The 19,216-nt window shown below is 37.7% G+C and overlaps 1 protein-coding gene across 8 annotated transcripts in view; it reads left to right on the top strand.

The window, feature by feature from the left end:
• The window catches only part of PLCB1 (phospholipase C beta 1), a 683,394-nt gene that overhangs the window by 386,284 nt on the left and 277,894 nt on the right, over positions 1–19,216 (top strand). The window lies entirely within an intron of this gene.

The raw sequence follows: 19,216 nt of genomic DNA, 5'->3' as shown, positions 1-19,216 counted from the left end.
AGCTTATGAAATGTACTGTAGTTAAAGTAAAAATAGGAGGATTGCTACAATGGTGACTCTGATATGATTTCCTTTTTTCTTTCTTTCTTTCTTTCTTTTTTTCTTTCTTTCTTTCTTTCTTTCTTTCTTTCTTTCTTTCTTTCTTTCTTTCTTTCTTTCTTTCTTTCTTTCTTTCTTTCTGAGTAATTTAATTCTGTCTCCCTTCTTTCATGAACTCTTTCTCAATTACATTAACTCAGTTATATTAACAATTTTTACCCTAAATTATCCAGAGAACCAAATCTCTACTTAATTTTGCCCTTATAAATAGCCTGACCTTTGAGGACACGAAGCTCATAAATTGAATATTCTACAATAACATCAAGATCTTGATGGAAGATCTAAATTGGGATGGCAAAATCTTCCTTCAAATTCCATATATTTTGAGTGAACATTGTGATGTACAAAACTGTAACTTTCATATCAGAAACATTTTATGCTACTTTAATTTAAAATAGGTTAAGCAATAATCATTATTAGTAGGTGGTGTATGCTCCCACTCTGCTTAAAAGCAACCAGTGTTGAAATGCCCATTTGAAGTTTTTAAACAATTTTTTTAAAGATTTTATTTGTTTATTTGAGAGAGAGAGAGCGTGCAAAAGTGGTGGCAGGAACAGAAGGGTAGGGAGAGGGACAAGCAGACTGCGCAGAGTGAGGAGCGTGAGATGGGGCTTGATCTCAGGACCCTGAGATCACAACCCAAGCAGAAATTGGATGCTCAACCACCTGAGCCACCCGGGCGGCCCTGAAGTTGTTAAAATTTTTAAAAAGATATTATTTAGAAGTTGTGACTTAGCAATCAAAGCTATAGCTTTGAAGTAAATTTCTACTTTAAGGGAAATTTATCATCAGTTGAGTTTCAGATCTCATACCCAAATTGGGAATCTGAAGAAATTAGAAGTTCTAAAATGCAATGTTTGGGAAGGACATGCATGTATAGCTATGGTATTGTCTCAGCAATGAACTTGCTTTTGAAAGAAGAATCTCTTCTTAAATTATCAGTCTTTAAAGCAGGGGTTCATATATGCTTGGAAAACAGGCTATTCATACAATCTGTCAAACACCATCTAAACTCCAAGTGAACTTCAAACAGCCCCAACAAAATATATGTTGGATAAAGCATATTGTGGTTGTTGGAAAACTTTAAAATACCAAAAGTTCCCATTACTCTTGGTATTTTACCTCTGAGAATTTTCTAGCCAAAGTTCTATTTGAACTGAGGTCAAAAATCAGTTACTGTGTGGGCTTTTCCTAAGGGATAAATTTAATGAAAGGGCCTAGTTATTGCAACATATGCTGCCTTCATTTCAAAAGATTTCCTTAAAGCATGATGATTAAAGCCTAGGGAGAAAGAAATTTGTACTTTTCAAAAGCTCTAAGTACCCCACAGAAAAAAAACTACAATGTGAAGCCACATATATAACGAATAACTACTCCTTTTAGTTTAAAAATCATCGCAAATCATTAGTTATTTTTCTCCTTTTTCTTGAAAGTCTTTTAAGAATTTTAAAAGGTTGGTGTACAATGTACAAAGTACTTCTGTTTATTTCCAAAGGAGAGTGAACTGCCTTGTTTTGATTTCCTTTTTCTTTCTTTCTTTCTTTCTTTCTTTCTTTCTTTCTTTCTTTCTTTCTTTCTTTCTTCTTTCTTTCTTCTTTCTTTTTTCTCTTTCTTTCTTTCTTTCTTTCTTTTTCTTTCTTTCTTTCCTTGCATTGAGTAGGGAAGACTTCAAATGTTCAGTAAGTATTTTTTTATTTTTTATTGTTATGTTAATCACCATATATTACATCATTAGTTTTTGATGTAGTGTTCCATAATTCATTGTTTGCATATAACACCCAGTGCTCCATGCAGAACGTGCCCTCTTTAATACCATCACCAGGCTAACCCATCCTCCCACCCCCCCTCCCCTCTAGAACCCTCAGTTTGTTTTTCAGAGTCCAGTAGTATTTTTTAAAGCCTAAGTTATTAGACTATAGTAAATCTTGGTATGATGGGTGTCTTAAATTGGATTACCTAGAGACAGAGATTGAGAGAAGGTTTTAGGTAAAGAATTTGTTTGAAAGGTGAGGTCAACAATATAGGAATGGGAATGATAAATGGAAATAAAGTCAAGCAGTATAATGCAACTCATCAGGTGAATTACTGCTGTGGACAACTAGAACTGAACCCCACTGGAGTGTTCTGAGTGAGAATGTAAAGCATAGACCTTATTATTATCCCACATGAGAAGCAAGGGAGCTGGGGTATTTATAGACCAAACTCCTATCAGTCCTTGATTGACCAATGCTTCTGGTTTCAAGGAGAGGGCATTTGATTCAACAACTTCCTACTCCTCCTCCCGTACTTGGACCTAATGAGCATCACCAACAGAGCCCTTAGGCCAAGAACTTTAGCTCTTTGCTGTGAAAATCAATGGTCTGAGGACGTGGGAATGATGCGAACCCAGAAGTAATTGAGAGGACATTGACCACATCTGCCCCAGTGAGTCTCAAAAGCTGAATATAAATTCCAACTACAAAGTGATAAATATTTCCCCAAAGAATAAATATCAACTGTAAAATGCATATCAGAAATTATCCAAGCCCTCTGGTAATCAGAGAAATATAAATTAAGACATAACATGAAACCAATTATTGGTGTATTTAGTTGTCAAATTTTTGTAAAAAGTAAAATTATGATAAAGTCTAATAGAGTCAGGTGGTATTAAAAATATTAAAATCATTTTAATAAGCAATTTGGCACTGCCTTTCAATAGTTAAAGCAATTTCCATACACTTTGACCTTCAACCAAATTTCTGGGAAATAAGCATTAAAGAAATTAATCAAAACATAGTAGAGTGATATATATCCAAAAAATGGAGCTATTAAGTAAGTTATAGTGTAGGCAATGGATATTTATATAACCAATGAGGTTATGGTTGTGAAGATTTTCATGAAAATAAATGCTTTTACTGTAACGATAAATGGAAAAAAAATTGTAAAAATAGTATTCATGCATTTTGGTTATAGCTATCTTATCTTTCAACAGCATTAAAAATTTATTAAAGAAAGTACACCCAAAATGCTAACAGAGATTAGAATTTAGCATCAGTGTCAACTACAATGTTTTATTTACAAGTAACAGAAAATTCAGCTCATACAAGCTTTAGCAATGAAAGTTATTGCCCGTGTAACTGGGAACCCAGCAATTGAGCTTCAGGTTTTGTCTGGCAGCTCAGCCAGGTCATTAAGACCAGTTAGTTTCCTTCCCTTCACTCTGCCTTCTGTGATGTCTGTTTCATGTTCAATTAGGCTCTCCTCTTGGATGTCACTTTGACATCAGCAGAAACTAGAACTAGTTGCTATAAGGTTCAAAATAAGGGCTTCCCTTCTGCAAACATTGAACAAAATCCCAAAGTTTTGAGTTATATGTTTATCACTAACCAAAAAAATATGGCCAGAGGATAAGATTGGCCTTAAGCCAATTTGGGCACCCCTGTGCAACTGTGGGTAGTTCAATTCCACTCTACATCCATGGCCGCTATACAGTAAGGGAGACGTAGCATGAATGCTGAGGAAGCAATGCCAATATCTACTGATATATAAATATATATGTGTTTGTACGTGTGGGTATATGTACTCAGATACATACATGCATACATACACACCCATCTACAGAGAAAACACAACTGAACTACCAAGCTGATTCATTTGTTCATGTCCTCATTCAGGCAATACGTATTTACTCAGCTCCTATCTTGTTCCAGATACTATTCTAGGCACTGCAGACACAACATTAAGTGAGACAGATAAGGTGCCTGATCTCAGTGAGAGAAGACAAGCAATAAACAAATAAATGAATAAACAAACAAACAAAAAAGGTATGTGAAGGAATTAAAGCAAGATGCCTATTGGAGTAATAAGATGGATTTTTTTTTTTTTTTGGAGTGTTTAGGAAAGGACTTTTTGAGGAGAAAATATTTAAGCTGAGATGTATATGAAAAGAAGAGCCACCCAGGCAGAGATCAGAGTATAGAGCACACAAAGAAGAAGGCCCATTGCTACAAAAGGCCTAAAGGTACAAGCAATCCTGAGATTTCTGGAGAAAACACAGGAAGTCCTGTGAGGCAGAGATAGGGGTATGAAATAGATTCAGCTGAGGAGGGTTTGGAGAGGTACATAGATAATCAGGCCATGTAGAACTTCAGAAACCACTGTAGACATTTGAGTTTCATGCAAAGAATAATGAGACACATTGGAGTATCTTTAGTAGAGAAAGATAAATATCTGGTTATGTCTTTAAAATATCTCTTTATGGGCTGCTTATAAATGGATCATGGAGAGATCCATGGAGATGACAAGAAATGCATTTAAGAAATAGCTCTACTAGTTCAGGAAAGAGACGGTGGTGCTTTGAATGAAGAGGTGATAGCAGATGGAGAGGAGTGGACAGCCTGTGATGTACTTTGTAGAGGTAATGCTATATGTCATACTGATGGAGAAAATAGAGTAATGACTACTGTATTTTTTTTCACTTAAGCAACTGGTGTATTAATGAGCTGGGACTAAGCTGAGAAAGACTAGTGAAGATTTGCAAAGGAAGGAAATAGGAGAATTAAGAATACTTTATGAAAATTTGAAGCCTGAGATGTCTATTCATCATTCATGAATGTATATTTACAGGCCCAATGCAAAAATGAAAACAAGGTCTACTCATTCAAAAAGCAGGGGGGGAAATGCCATTATAGGTACTAAAGTATAAAACTTTTTTTTTTTCTTCTATGGTTTCTCTCTTGACTTGTCATGGATTTTTAAATTTGCTGTTTAATATCATTCTAAATTTTAAAGAATGAGATTGTACATTATTGGCATGAATTTTGTTATTCATCTTTATATTATGCAATGTTTTTTAAGAGCAAACATAAGAACTTTTAACTCATATACAGAATCACCCAAATCATGCAATTCATATTGCATAGTTCATATATACATATATATTTTGGCTGCCCTTCCTTTCCCTATTGACACAAATAAGGTAGGACTCCTTGGTCATCCATATTTCTTAAAACATTCCTGCCTTTTTTTTTTTTTTTAATTTGAAGCAAGTCTTGATTCTATTAGAAAACATGGTTTCTCATGGCTTTCAGTGCCTCTAGATATAACTTACCTTGTGCTTACATTGAGTCTCATTGAATTCTCATGCATTGTGGATCCACAGGAATTGCGTGCTTGTCTGTATTGCAAATGCTATATGTGATTGGTGCAACAAGGAATAGTGGATGCATATTACACATATCTCCTCTACTCATGTGCCGTCTTCACTGTCCCTTTGGACTTCAGTTACAAAACACATGTTCAAAGATAAAGTGATTAAAAATTTCAGGATTGCATAACCCATAAGAAGATAATATTTAAAGTAGAGGAGCATGGTCACTTATATTGAAAGCTGCTGAGCAGCTAGGCAAGATGAGAACAGAAATGTCATCATTGAATTTGGCAACATGGAGGTCATCAGTGATCTTGATGGAAGCAATCTCTTTTGTGTAGTGGAGATAACTGTTAAACTAAACCTTGGGGAGACCAAAAAAAAAAAACCTTCAGGAGATGATGTACCATGAGAAAAGAGGCAGAAATGAAGACAGCTTTTTCAAGAATTTTTGCCAGGAAAAGGGACAGAGAAATGGGGCTATGTTTGCAAAAGGATGGGGTATCAAGGAAGTGATATTGATGTATATGGTTGCAGTTCATTTTAATGCTGTAGTTATTCCATTCTATGAACCCTCTGTATGTTTTATATGTCCTTTCCAAGTTATTGGACATTTCGACTGTTTCTAAATATATTTTGAATTTTTTTAAAGATTTTATTTATTTATTTATTTGAGAGAGAGAGAGAGAGAGAGAGAGAGAGAGACAGCATGAGAGGGGATAGGGTCAGAGGGAGAAGCAGGCTCCCCGCCGAGCCGGGAACCTGATGCGGAACTCGATCCCAGGACTCCGGGATCGTGACCTGAGCCAAAGGCAGTCGCTTAACCAACTGAGCCACCCAGGTGCCCTATATTTTGTATTTTAAAACAATACTTCATGAATGTTCATATATATGTCTGTTTCCCAAAGTGGTTGTACCAATTTACACTTCCATCAACAGAGAAAAGAGTTCCCAATTATTCACATTCTAATTCATGAGTGTGAGAACTGACCAAATGATCCTTCAGACCTCTCTATAAAGACCCATCTTCTAAATGATCTCACTTTGAGTTTCATTTTGATCTCTGCTAATCAAGTTTTACTCTAAGCTCCCCAAGGCATAAAGGCCTTTTTAAATTTTTGTTTCTTGTTACTCTCTGAGCTGGACTCTGGGTTATCAATGGGTGATTACAGCAATAGTTTCTTTTATGGCTTTCAGGCCATGATCAAATGAAAACAAAACAAAAAGCCAAGAATTCCATGCCTCTTTAAGCCTGTTATTTCAGGGTAATTGAGCATTTACATTTTGCAGTCTGTAGTTGTTGAACAGCATTTCATGGGCGAAAGAGGAATAAGATAAATGTAGATCTTTTTAGAATTTCCTCTAAGACTTTGTTTTTAAAGTCTGATTAACATTTGAAGCATATAGATTAGATCTCAAAAGTTTCCAGCAGTATACACAGCAAAAGAGAAGGAAACAAGAGCCAGAGAGTACTCTGGTTAAAAATGCTAGGGTTAAGACTAGGGAATCCTAAGATCATAGAACTTTAGAGTCATTAGAAAAGATAGAAATAATAAATATTTATGATTCTTAATCATTTTCCATCACAAAACACTTAGTGGTGGGAAGTATCTTAATTTGAGTTGGCCAGATGTAGGTCCTAAGTCAAGGATTTGGATGAAAGTAGATTATTTTGAAGGAGTTCCGCAGAAATAGCATTAGAGGTGTGGGAAAGTGAGACAGGGAAGGGATGTGGTCAACAAAAGATGTGTTATTAAGCCAGTTACCATTGTAGGCAATCAGAGACAATCCCACTGGAAACTGAGAGATAGTTTTTCCAGTTGAGCTGCAAAGAAGCTGGGGTATTTATCCACCAACTCCTTTAGTCATTGGTCGAGGGTTGTTTCCAAGGAACATTATTTTGGTGGCACTTTCAGCCTGCTGGACACCAAGCAGGTTCCAGTCAAAAAGACCCTAAGGGTGGCAGTTGGAAGTCAAGTCTAAATGCAATAAAATGGTAAGGGGAGGACACAAAAGGGGCATCAACAGAGGGTTGGGTTGGGGAGACACATAGTAGTTAAAACAATGTTCCTCCAGTACTTGTTTCTGATACTACTACAATGGGGGCCTCTCACAACCACTTTGGAAATCAGCTGTTGAGTCTAACCCACTGATTGACATAGGAGGACCTGGAGGCTCAGTAATATTTTAAGTGACTTGTTCAAGGATGCACAGATACAACAGGGAAATCAGAGATCTTGATGTATTAATATATGAGTCTGATCAGCATCATCAATAAATTGTGTGTCTTCAAATATTTGACAGAGATGAAGGAAGTAACTGTCTTATACATTCAACCAAAGCATTTCAAAATGGAAACTGTTTAACTTATACTTAGCCCCAACCAGACTCAGAAACAGACAAGGATATTAGACTAGACAACATCCAGGATCCCAACAGGAGTTTTCCTTTTGCCATGGAAGATAACTCTTGTGCCCACAGAATATATCTGTGGATAGATAGGGTGTCTGTGACTGTAACATGTTTTCTTTCTCAACTCAGATATAAATTTGGCAAAGGAGAGTCATGGGAAGTGGGCAAGACATTCCTTTTGTCCTTTGAACTAGACCAGGATCAAGCAATGTCCCTATCCTAACACTTCAACTGGATTTAAATTCTCCTGTTCTGAGGTTTTGATCATCCTTTTGTTGGACAGGTTTGAGTCACGGGTAAGTGGGAAAAGTCCTGGCTGTTTTTCAACTCACCCGAGTGCTAGCAGAGGGATTCACATTGATCTGACTTGTTTAAGCAGTCAGGCTGGATCAAACTTCAAAGTGGAATTCGCATCTCTAATCACCTTGATTTGATTTCCCTTTGGCCCGACATCACATAAGAATTGATATCCACCCCACCTCCAGAGACTAGTCTATGCTATTTATTTGATCCCTTTAATTTATACCAGTAACAAGCTTAGAGATGTATATCAGTCACCATTTCAAACTGACTGACCCAACTGAAGAAGAAACAAGTACTCCTGTCTCATGGAGGACACCCCATCTCAAACAGTTGCATATTAATTATGTCATAAATACAATAGACTAATTTATATAATACAATAAAAAAATCCCAGTTAAAATCACACCCAAGCCTGCATATTTTCAAGTGCCGTACAGTTTTTTTAAATTGCTAAGAAAATATAATTACTTCTTTAATTTTATACTTCAGAGTTGGTCAAATTAATATTTGGAAAACATCTGATAATTGGTGGGTACTTCTGCCTAATTTTCATTAAAGGCCTATCCCCCCCCGAAGCACTTAACCTGATTTCATATCTTAATAAAAGAATGCTACTTAGCTGTTCAAAGACTGTGCTATGCTTCAAAAGGGAATTCCTAAGAGCACATCTTTGTTATTGATGAAATTCCTCTAGTCTGGGATGAACAAAGTATAAAGCAATAAATAAGAGACCAAGGAGAATAAAGTAACTCTCTCTGACCAAACATTCCTAATTCTAAATATAGTTCAAGAAATTCTCTTTCCAAAAAAAAAAAAAAAAAAAAAAGAACTTCTCTTTTCAGTTTTAGCAGAAGGTTTGGAGATGACACTTAACATTAGCATACTTCTAGATATTTCCAGACAATAATTTAATGCATTATTTTCCAGTTTTTAATATAGGTAGGGGCGTGTGTGTGTGTATGTGTACTTAAATAATGGAAACTGATTCTAGAAATATTTGGAGAATATGTACCTATGAAGAAACAGAAAATACTTTATTATTCATTTCTCCTAATAGTATTTTCAAACATTCATTTGCTTTTTATTTTATCTAGCTAAACTGAAGTTAAATGCGGGGCAGTGTTTTCTGCTGGGGTTTTTTTGTTTTAATTTTTTTTTAAGTTGTAGCCATCAGTGAATAACTAACTACATAAGAATTCATATATCATCTAAATTTCTACCTGGGAATTTAAAAGCTATGTGTGATGGTGAATAAGACATGTATTTAAGATGAGGATTAAAGAGAGGTCACTGGGGCGCCTGGGTGGCTCAGTCGTTAAGCGTCTGCCTTCGGCTCAGGTCATGATTCCAGGTCCTGGGATTGAGCCCCGCATCGGGCTCCCTGCTCCGCGGGAAGCCTGCTTCTCCCTCTCCCACTCCCCCTGCTTGTGTTCCTGCTCTCGCTATCTCTCTCTCTGTCAAATAAATAAATTTTAAAAAATCTTTAAAAAAAAAAAAGAGAGGTCACTGTAGGGGCGCCTGGGTGGCTTAGTTGGTTAAGCGTCTACCTTTGGCACAGGTCATGATCTCAGGGTCCTGGGATCGAACCTCACATAGGGCTCTCTGCTCAGCAAGGAGTCTCCTTCTCCCTCTCACTCTCCCTGTGTGTGCTCTCTCTCTCAAATAAATGAATAAAATCTTTAAAAAGATAGGAGGTAAAAAAGTAATATTGCAGAATTGACCTAAATTCTATAGAGGCAGGTCATGAAAAGGGAGTACAGAACTCCAGCAGAGGAGCTGGAGGGTGAAAGAATGAAAGTCAGCAATAAATACTATTAAAGAAATAAACCAACCATCAAATCATGTGTAATCTGTAGTCATATCAGAGATAACTGCTTTTCAGTCTTGAAAACAGCCATGTTGTGTCCTAAGACAGTTTCACAGATTCTGATAACCTTCTAATGTAAGCAATATTAACCTGGCAAAAGAAAAAAAATTAAAAATGCCTGCAAGATATGGTGTCTTTATCTTGTAGTTTAGAAGACTTAGTATCTAATGGATCCGATGAAAGCTGACATTTTTAAAAATTTTTAAATAAATTTAAAAAGCTAGGGACGCCTGGGTGGCTCAGTCAGTTAAGCGGCTGCCTTCGGCTCAGGTCATGATCCCAGGGTCCTGGGATCAAGTCCCACATCGGGCTCCTTGCTCGGCGGGGAGCCTGCTTCTCCCTCTGCTTGCCTCTCCCCCTGCTTATGTTCTGTCTCTCTGACAAATAAATAAATAAAATCTTAAAAAAAAAAAAAAAAGCTAAAGGTAGATGCATGGACACAATAAGCCATGTTAATTGTCTTCTTTTAGCTAATTTATATATTATCAATTAATTTTAGCCTTCCTCCCCATTTTCAAAGTTAAAATATCAAGGAGCTTATTACTATTTACTGCATTTGGTTGTCCTGCAAAAACCATTTGTGTTTTTATGTATATCAGACTCTCATTATAGCTGGGTTTATGCAGTATGGACTGTGGGGCCTCCGCCTTTGTGAACATGTCTTTAAAAGTTGCACCAGTAAAAAAAAAAAAAAAAAAAAAGTTGCACCAGTAACTAATAAACCTGACTCCTTCAGCCCATAGGGATCTCTTTCATCTCTGTATTCTTATAAAACTTACTAACAATTAACTCATAATCTTAACCTTTGCTTGCCTTTGGAATTTATTTTTGGTAAATTCATTTCTTTGTCTTTACTGATTAATGGCTTAGTTAGAACAATGACAGTGCAAACTTTGTGCACATGTGTGTGTGTTTTCCGGACATCAACTCAGCACTTGGCACGTAATATATCTGCTATTAATATTTTTGTTGAATGAACCAACTTCCTTTGGATGGACATGAGATAGCCACTTCTGTGTGATACAGTCTTCACTCCATGGAGACTAAAATAATATTTCAGTATGTGGAGATAATAAATGATCGGATCAAAAAAAAAGGAGGGGTGTGCCTGGGTGGCTCAGTCGGTTATGCGTCTGCCTTTGGCTCAGGTCATGATCCCAGTGTTGGGCTCCCTGCTGGGCAGGGGAGTCTGCCTCTCCCCCCTTTCCCCCGCCACTCTCTCTCTCCTCTCAAATAAATAAATTAAAAAAATAAATAAAAATAAATAATTGATAGGATCGGAACATTTCTTGATCTATTGAATCATAGTGAGTGAAGGGAACAAAGCTGTTGAACCATAAAAATTAATAATAAAAAATTACCTCTCCTAAATAAGAAATTAAATATAAAGGATGTGTTGGTTCATTATAAGGGGCCATAATTAGAACTTATGATGGTGATGTCTGTGTTATTTGTAAGAGGAATAAATATATTACAGATAGAAAGTTCTGTGCAAAGATTATTCTAACCAATATTGTTTAAAGGACTATCTAGATTACAGAAATTAGGTTAAATTCTGAGGGGAAGCAGCCCTTCCTTTTCCCCCATTATTTCTCTGGGTTTTTAAACACTATATTTTTCTTCTGTGTCCATTACCACGCAGGGTCATCAAAAAGAAATCAACCATGACCTGAATTTCTGAGAAATAAATCACACTATCTCTTATCAGTTTCCAGTATAACTTGAAGCAATGATTCAAACACTTCTTTAAGCCTATCATATGTAATAACAAGTGAGTAAATCGAGAACAAGGTGAATATTCATATACAGACCTGAGGAAATTTCTTTTAGCAATCACAACAACTTGATATGAATAAATATTAGTTCAATGGAAATATTTTTAATAAACGTACATCTAGATTCTGAAGCATTATGACAGATGACAGAATACTAATCTGTTCTCAGAGCACCTATTTTCCTTTAGGTATTCTTGCTGGTATTTACTTTGTTGGAAGATGGATTGCATGACTGACTCCAATTCTTCATCATCACCACTCCCCTGTAACCATGCCCTTGGACATGTAACTTTGTAATTGCTTTCTGCTCTGACTTTGGGCTCAGCAGTGTGACTCACACTGGCAAATGTGATGTTGGCAAATGTGACATTCACAGATGTATGAAAACCATTTGTGCAATCCGGCTTGTTCTTAGAGTTGCTCTCTGACACTGCCAGGAAATGGTTATACCTCAGCTTACCTGCCAGAGGAGAAAACACATGAAGCAGAACTGAGAGTTGTCCCAGCCAGAGCCATCCTAGGTCAGCCATCAGCACCTCTACTTGCAAGCTTAGTCAAGACCAGCAGAACCACACAAACAACCCACGAAAGCGTAAGCTAAATAGCTGCCTATTGTTTTAAGCCATTGTGTATGTTGGGGCAGTATGTTAACATGGCATTAATATGACAGTACTGGACTGCTATACCTTGATTTTTCAATATTCAAATATGTAATTAATCATTGCTTATTAATTACAAATACAGAAGCATATGGACATAATAGTAATTCCTCAAATATGTCCATGCTCCTATTCTACAGATACGGTATCAAATTAAATTTAAAATACAATGGATTTTTTTCTCCAAAATTCTGAGAAAGTTCAAACTATGGTCTCTTCATTTTTTTCAAAAAAAAAAAAAAAATTGAGCAACTACAAAAGAATCCACCTGGCATTTATCTGGAATTTTCTAGAATTATATAAAATGTTTCCAACTGATAATATGACAATAGATTTTAGTAAAGCTCTAGAAGGCAGTCTGCTCAGTTGCATGGAATAGAGTATAGAATATTATTTTTCACTATTCTGTGGGTTGACTAGGGAGATCTGGTCTGGGGTAGCTCAAAGCAGCTTGATAGCCAAGAATAGCCTCACTCACATGTCTTGGGCCTCAGCTAGGATAGCTGAGACTTCACTCTAAAAAGTCTTTTATTCTACGGTAGGCCTGAGCTTATTCACATGGTAGCAGAAGAGTTCCCAGCAGCAAGAGAAGTAAGCCCCCTTGTGCAAAAACTTTTCAAACTTCTAGTATCACATGTATTGTTGTCCCATTGGCCAAAGCCAGAATCCGTATGCAGAAGGGTGAGGTGAGGATGCTTGTAAGGGCATTGTTACAGAGAAAAGAATTATGGCAGCCATTTTGAAAACAGTCTTCCTCTTATGTAACATTTATTTCTTCTTGATGGGGGACTAGAACCCTTACATGCCCATTCCTCTAAGCTATTCAATGAACCCTACAAGCTAGCCAATGGAAGACAATTTCACCCCTGTTTTAAATATAGATTTCATTATTATTCAGGTGTGGTAAGGCCAACAGATCAGAAGGCTGCCATTGAAAATATAGTTTGCTACTCACGGTTCCCAAGAGAAGGGGGCATGCTACACTATAGGGAGCCATAGCATGAAGGACCAGAATCAGTCAGGAGGTACAGGAAGTGAGGGGAAAATGTAGACAAAAGCCTTTCTTGGTTTCCATTGGAATGAATGGGCAAGATAGGGTAAGCAGGCTTAGAATTGGTTGGTTTGAATAACTTCAGGAGACTCTGGGGTGCAGCGGCTGGCCCTGGGCAATTAGGGCAGGGGAGTCTAAGAGCCTAATAGAAAAGTGAGGGGATGGATTTGGGATTGGTTTACATACAAGACTCTAGTTTGAATTGTTATTCTAGGAATTCCTAGCCCTGGGAGAGGCAGTCCTTTCAGGGTCAGCAGGCCTTAGATCTCAAAGCATCAGAAATATAGAAAATAGAAAAACATGATTAATTCAACCCCTACTTGAAATTAGCTTCCTTAAGCAATAATATTTTACTCTTCTAAGAAAAGAAGGTTTGGGGAGTCTGAACTTTATGTCATAAGATCATGTAAATTGAACCTGCTGAGGATACAATGACCATGACTTCCTTAAAATATTTTTTAAAGGATTTCTCAGTCCTGAGGTTTATGGCAGTAATTTCTTGCTATTCTCTCTCCTTTCTAGGATTTTCTTTCCAACGTTCGACATTAATGTAGGACCATCTTAGCATTCTGCTGAGTGCCCACTTAAATGTGTGTGAAAAATGTATGCCATGCTCTCTGAATTTCTTCAGGGGTAGCAATTGGAAATAAATAGAAAGCAGTATCAACTTAATGCACTTTAACAATGATTTATTGGGCACCTACTAGGTACCAGGCAACACAATAGGTACTGGAGGATTTTAACCAAGTGCCATTTATGCCCTCAAGGAGCCCATAGTTCAGTAAGCATGAATGAATTATATGAAAACAAATGATTGAGCTACAGTTAGAAATCAGTTCTCTTGAACTGAGTCACAGACAGCTTCTGAGAAGAGATACTCCAGGTAGGACCTCATGGATGAGTTTGACACCTGACTGTAGGTAGCATTTCAGGCAGAGGGACTGTGTATGCAAAGCACAAAGGTCAAAATTAACATGTCATATGGAAGTGCAAATACTTTCTGTATGACCAGAACCTGGGGTACCTGTGAAAAAGTGATGAAGGGATGAGGTTAAGCAGGAAATAGTTCAAGATGAAGGAGGATCTTAAATGCTATACTAAGGAGTTGGGGTTTTACTCCACCAATAATAAGGAACAATTTATAAGCTTTAAGCAGAGAAATAATATGAACAATCTGAATTTTTAAAAGGTCATTTGGGCTCCACTGTGGAGGACCATAAACTCTCTGAGGACAGGGACCCTATCTGTCTTTTTTCACTTCAATACCTTAGCACATAATAAGAAGGCTGATTCATAGTAGGTATTCATGTGGCAGAGACTGTCTTGCTAATTAAATGTTCCATATGCTTTCCTATCTTTCCCATTTCTCCTTGCAGTTAAGTTGGAGCCTTGAGACTAGTTCTGGCCAATGGCTATAGGCAGAAGTAAGTTGGTTACTGTTTGGATATGGGATGTAAAGATGAGAGATGACTCTCAAAATCTAAGATGACTCAAAATCTTGCTTGAGTGGTTCAGAAATGGTTATAAAAAAGATAATTGGTTCAATTTTGAATATCCCACTTCAAGATATCTATAAGATGGAAGTTTTAATTGGAATAGAGCCAAATTCTACAATGTATGGTACAGGCAGGAATCACTATGGGCAATCAGAAAGAAAAGGTGGTAAAACATGTAGCGCTTTCTGGATCTGCTAGAGTGACCCACCGTGCAGGTTTTCCCATCCAGAATTTGAGGGGTTTCCTATGGTGCAAGAGGGACTTTTAGTGCCTAAACCAAGAGAGCTCCAGGCAAATCAGGATGGTTGGCCCCCCACGTCTGCTGTGTCATATAATCCGCAAAGAATAGGTATTGAGTTTTTCTCCTCTGACCTCAGAAATTTGGATTGGAGAGATCTGGACTCCTTTTCTCCAAACTTCTGTATCTCAACTACCACTCAGTTTTGTAAACAATGAATCCTGACAAACCACAATAGGCAAGAAAGTGTGGATATTGTAAGCCAGTATTGTACTGAAGCCAATTTACACCAACTCTCAAGAGCTGATTGTGCTCATTTCTTCCCATTCCCGCATTTAGTGAGTCACACTAATAGATTGAAATTAGGCATTGTGGAAGAATTTACATGGTGCAAACCAGCAATACTATAAATCAAGGCTTCTGTCCCTCACTCTCAATCCCAAGGGTGGTTTTAAAACATTTGCCAACACGACAGTGACATGAGCTGACTTGAAAAAGTTTGGCAGATACTGCATTGTGGGGAAAACCCAGTGTAGATGAAGTTGGTGCTCTATCCCATCCCTTTACTTAGGCAGTGGATCTATCTCCCAGATGCTATGTGTGTTGGCTGCTAACAATTCGTAGCCACCCTCTTCTGAGAATTGTCCTTACAGGACAATTGTCCTGAAAGTAGCTATGTTACATGGAAATACCTGAGAAGTAATATCCTACATCCACTGGTGGCCTCTAGCCAACAACTGACTAGAAGAGTGCTATCAAAGTTACCTTTGGTAAATTTTCTCTCATGTTGGGACAATACTGTGGTACCATGCATATTCCAGAACTGCCTTTAGGATCAGGCTGAGACTAGTCTCCAGCTGAACCCACATCCTTGCCTACCTGCTTCCCCTTCCCTATTTTGCTTCCTTTATTCTCTTATATGTTTCCCCAGGAGCCTCTCTCAATAAATCACTGGCTTAAGAAGCACCATCTTAGACTTTACTTCTAGGGACCATGACCTAACTTCCAGCCCAGGAGAATGTCAATGGCATAAACATACGATCTTTAGTGTATCTCATGTGCAAACTAACAAACCATTGAGAAAACATTATGATCTTCAGGCTTCCTTTTAGCAAAGAGCATCCCTTTGATTCTTGAGCTTGCTGGAATATCATGTTGTAGTTCTCTCTCCATTACCTTCTGCATACCTAGTAGTAACCTCAAAATGCTTTCAAGGGGAGTTTTCAGTTTTGCATTTTGAACTTTGGATATTCCTTTATTTAAGTAAGTTGTGAGAGGGAGAGATGAACTTCCAGTGTATTAGCATGACATTTAAGGTAGAAAAATTTAGTGGCAGTGGGCAATCATGTGAAGCAGCCATTTACAGCTGAATTATACCATTTGTAGCTACTTAACATTCTGAACCATTCCTCTCTGTCTGGAAAAATCATAAAAAGGGGTCCGTCAGCACTCTGAGTCACTGCTTAAAAGCTTATGCATCCTCACACCTGCATTTAAATGAGTGTTTCCGGGCCACAAATATAAGAACCTTAGAGAAATGAAATGAAGCACTCTCCCAGAGAAAAACAATATTGGGTTCTATCTGCATTTGTAAATTGACTACAAGAAGAACACTCTGGAATTAATTTATTAACAGCAATCATTTTGAATAACTTTTTTATTGTATGTCTTTTAAAATGAGGAGAGACCATATAAGAAGGATTATAATCAAGTCAAAATATGTGATGATATCTAAAATGTGAGGAATAAGGGCACCTGGGTGGCTCAGTTGGTTCAGCGTCTGCCTTCGGCTCAGGTCATGATCCTAGGGTCCTGGGGTGGACCCTGAGTCAGGCTCCCTGCACAGCGGGGAGTCTGCTGCTCCCTCTCCCTCGCCCTCTGTCCCCCTCCCCAGCTGGTGCTCTCCCTTTCTCCCTCTCAAATAAATAAATTAAAATAAAATAAAATGTGAAAGAATAGCAACTGGTATGGCTTGCACCAAGTAGGAATTCTATAAATATGTGGTGAATGCATAAATCATATCAACAATAGGATTCAAAACCAAAATTGTGAATACCTCATCTTTAGTTTCTTCTTTCTTAAATTTTACTTTTTGTTAAGGTATAACTTACGTTAGTACAGTGAGTAAATCATAGGTGTGTGTCTTGAAGAATTTATAGACACACATACACAGAGTCACCACCTGTATTGAAATAGAGCATTGCTAATACCTCAGAAAGCTTCTTCAATTACCTCCCAACCAAAAGGTAACCACCTTTCTGACTACACGGTAGATTTTCCTGGATTTTCTGTGGGAGAATGATTTCCCTAAATAGCAGCAGGAGTAATCCAGTCATAGTGCACCTTGCTGCCTATTTAGAGCATCTCTTTAGCCCACTGTGATCCCAGAATTTGTTAGCCTTTTGCTGTTATACTCAGAAAAGCTCACCCTCTCATTGCCCCCACTGGGTACCCTTACCCATGCTATGGCCATGTTGTCAGTGTGATCCTTGGTCCTTTTGCCTACTTTCTGGGTGCAAAATATTTACAAGACTCACAGCATTGCTGTTTTAGGTACATATCTAGATGCATGTTCTAGGACCTGTATCTAGATCTTTTCAAATATCTCTCACATTCCAGAGGTAAGACTGTGAATGTCTGATGCTATAATATGAGTTGGGTCATCTGGCCAGGACAGATGATACATCTCCAGTCCACTGAGAGCTCAGGAAATGTCACAGTTTCGTTCATCCTTAGACCAGCCTCTTGCAGAACTGTTCGAGTCAAGGTGGGGTTGGGGAGAACTACAACCTCTTCGCATGGTGCCCTACACATATTTTATTCCATTAATACTGAACAGTTTCTAGTTCCCAACATACTATGTTGGTTCATGTCTATCTGCCTTTCATCAAATTATTACCACATTTTAGAACTGTCAAGTTTTTACCTGTCTTGACCTGGATGCTTTCTTTCTTCCCTCAAATCAAAGCTGAGTTATCACATCCAAGAATCCCAAGTTCAGTTAAGTCCCTCTCCCCTGAGTCCCATGTTAATGTGCTTCTTCTATTTCCACTGTTTCCTAAATTTGAGGTGGCCCCTGCTCCTTATTAACTCCAAGTGTCCAAGTTCATTCATTAGATTTAAATGTGGATACTGCCTTTATGAAATCTTTCCAGCTCCTCTCAAGCTTACTGCTTCCTCTCTATACAAATTTGAGTTTGTTAATACCTCTTCATGGTTTTTACACATCTTATCTTTCCTGGTAGATTGTGGAAAAGTCCTTGAGAAGAGGGACCATGTCTTATTCAACATTGGATTACGGTCCACTCCAGCACCCAGCTGCACTAAGTGTTCACTGAATGCATGCAGGCAGACCTGAGTGAATAAGCAAGACTCATGGATTAATCACATCAGTTAACGGGGTCAAAGACATTTTATTATATTGGTTCTATTACCTGACTTTTGGGAAGGCAATATGACCTACAAAATTGACATGCCCTTGATATCACAAAGACTGTGTGTATATGTCTCAAGAATCATCTTTCTGGATCACTTCACCCACTCTAGCCTTTGGCTTTTGTTCCAGGCACATTTTTCACAAAGAAACAAAGTTGTTATGTGGCAGTAGCAGATTTATTGTCAACACCATAAGGAGTACAGGCAAACAAATCTGCATTTGAAAGCAGGTGCTGGGCCAATGGCTAGGCCAGGCTTGCTAATAATCTAACTCCCTTAATGGCCTTGTAAAGTCTCATATTCACAATGACAAATCCCTACGTGCCATAGACCTTAGTGATGAATCACAAAGAGGAAAAACTTGGAATATTAAATTTGCAAATTCAAAGGGTCTCCTTTGCATATTTTCTGCAAAATTTGATCTGATAGAAATTAGGTTAAGGACAATTTGTTTCCCCTAGATGTATGCCATAATCCATAAACGCTGCTCCCAATCCTTCTATACCTGTATGTTTGGGCTCACAAATTTTGATTTTAAAATCCAGAACTGTGGAATTAACTCAAAAGTCTGAGCTATAAAAGCTGGAGCCCCCCCCTAGAAATACATTGTGGAATCTTTGAGATATAGATTCCCAGCATCAAATGGGACGTCTTCGTTTAAGAGCACATGAAAGGGTAGAGCTTTTGGTGTAAGTTATGTAAGGATGGTATTTTTATTAAATTTCCAGGTCTAAAAATATCTTTTACTAAATG

The sequence above is a fragment of the Mirounga angustirostris genome, unplaced genomic scaffold (genome assembly GCF_029215605.1).
Source record: "Mirounga angustirostris isolate CCGP_5_RB_7025 unplaced genomic scaffold, mMirAng1.0.hap1 SCAF_10, whole genome shotgun sequence".
NCBI classification, from domain to species: Eukaryota; Metazoa; Chordata; class Mammalia; order Carnivora; family Phocidae; genus Mirounga; species Mirounga angustirostris.
Note: the sequence above shows the minus strand (reverse complement) of the source record. Positions and strands in the feature narration are given on the sequence as shown.